The sequence below is a fragment of the Penaeus japonicus genome, unplaced genomic scaffold (genome assembly GCF_977035675.1).
Source record: "Penaeus japonicus unplaced genomic scaffold, GWHDUDI00000001_assembly GWHDUDI00000013, whole genome shotgun sequence".
In the NCBI taxonomy this organism is placed as follows: Eukaryota; Metazoa; Arthropoda; class Malacostraca; order Decapoda; family Penaeidae; genus Penaeus; species Penaeus japonicus.
In genome coordinates this window covers 36727437-36729936 of record NW_028234415.1, presented here as the reverse complement: position 1 = coordinate 36729936, position 2500 = coordinate 36727437, and positions in this window count along the sequence as shown.

Below are 2500 nucleotides of genomic sequence, written 5' to 3'. Positions count from 1 at the left end.
AGGAGAATATGAAAAAAAAGTAATTCGTTACCTAAAAAAAAAACATTTTTCATTATGGAATTCGTCACAAATTATCGAATAATTTCATTTTCCTGTTAACCACTTTACAGTTAATCCTATCAAACGAGCAGGAAAAAAACGTCAAGAAATAAGTTTGCAAACAAATGCACGAGCTTACACAACACACCATGCTTGTTCTTATCTCTACACGGGCATCGTCGCCAACTTTAATACGCGCGAAAAAAATACTTTGCGTTGTGCGAATATTTTGAGTGTTCGGCGAGAACAACATGGCACCGCTACACCTGCGACCACTAAATGTTGTGCAATGTTGTTGTATCATTACAACATGAGGGCACGGCTGAGGCAGGTTTTCTGCGGGATCTACAAACCATCCCGAGTCTGTTGTTGTTGTTGTGTGTGTGTGTGTGTGTGTGTGTGTGTGTGTGTGTGTGTGTGTGTGTGTGTGTGTGTGTGTGTGTCTTATAGGTTGCTAATCCAAATGCGATTTTGATTGTGTCTCGTGAACATTTGATTCTATATCAATGATATATAAGTAATGTTGTCTATTATAGATGAATTCGCAACGAAGCTAAAAATTGACTGTTACTATCTCTAGCAACTATCACTTGTATTACTTGTATGTATGAACACGTCTAATTAGTAAGAACAGGAAAATCCACAATAAATATGACAAATTCTAATGACCTGCGTCCGTCGGATTTTTTTTTTTTTTTTTTAACATATGAGAGTAAATACATTCTCTATTATTTTTCTGTTTTCTGTTTTCTCTCTAGATGAAGGAAATTTCTATCAGCGTTTAAATGATTGTACCTGGTTAGTGTAATTAGATAATGCAGTTTTTACTTTCAACTCCCGACGATGTACGGACACTTTATAGAAAACTTTGTTCGTTTAATATCAAAGAAAATCAACAGTAGGTAATCCAAATTGCACAAAAATGTTATTATTATCGTTATCATCATTATCATCACTATTAGTATTATCACTATTATTACTAGTGGTATTTTTACAATTATTAATTTTACTGTTGTTACTATCATTATCATTATTGCAATTATTATTATCACGATTATTACTATTGTCATCGTTGTTATATTCACCACCATCAGCATCATTAACATTTTTTTTACTGTTATTAAATTACCACTATCATGATTAACAATGACAGTATTGATAGTAAAACTAGTAACAATGATAACATTCGTGATAATAACAATAATACCGATGATAAAGATGATAAGAAGAAATACTAATGATTAGAATAACAGTGATGATAACATCAGCAATATACATTAAAACAGTAAACCGCCATAGTAACACTAAAAGCAGCAATTACAGTAGCAGTAGTAATAAAGATGAAATAATGACAACTGTCGGAATAATCAAGTTAAGTGCTAACAGTTTGAAATAAAAAATAAGAAAGAAAGTAAACAAAGGCTAAATATATGGAATAATGCTTCTACAAGCTGTAAAAAGAAAAACAATAAAAATATGTCATCACACCGGTCGCGTGGTAAAAACAAACAAAAAAGCTGTACAAGGAAAACAGCAGACGTTCACGTGATCAGCTGTTCCAGAAAAATCTTTCGGTTCTTTAACTGCTGCTGATTTTTTTTGTTAGATTTTGGAATGGCGGAACTCGGGAAACTGGATAAGCAGCTTTAGACATTGTGTTGATTGTTTTATTTCCTTGTTAAACTATAGAGCCAATGTTTAACGTATTGACAGGTGAGGGTATCATTGCGCCATTTAATTTTTATTGTAATAGAGTTGTAAAGAATAAATATCTGAATTATCAGTGCAAATCACTATGATAATGCTGCCTATCACAAGTTAATTTCCGTTTTAATTTAGGTAACGGTAAATGCAGTGTAGGAAAGAATATATTAATATCCCGGAGAAAATAAAGATGAGCTTTCAAAATGCTACCGATTAATTGGCTGGCAGAATGGTAGTTGCAAGTTTTGGTGAAAATAGTACTCGCGAACACCATTCTTTATTTATTCATTCATTTATTGCCAAATTCGTCACTGATAGCTGTTTATCAAATATATATATTTCAGACGAAAGTTTAAAACGGAACGAAAGTTTGTAATATGGTAATGGCTGTCCAAAATAACATTATCTACTTAATACTGAAATACCTGAAAGAATATTGTAATAATGGCTGCAAATATATAGAATTATCAGGAAGCAAGTGGCTGCTTCGCACATAATAAATATATATTCGAGTAATAATTCGTACGGGAAGATGGCAAATGAGAGAAGTGAGTCTTTTCATTGAAAGAACATGCTAAAATTATATATGCACACACACACACACACACACACACACACACACACACACACACACACACACACACGTATGTGTAAATGTGTATAAATCTATATATATGAATAATTATAATCCTATCAGAAAATGTGTTCTTCTCTGCAATTAAACCTTAAGAACATTATAATTTGTCTTTCCATAAAA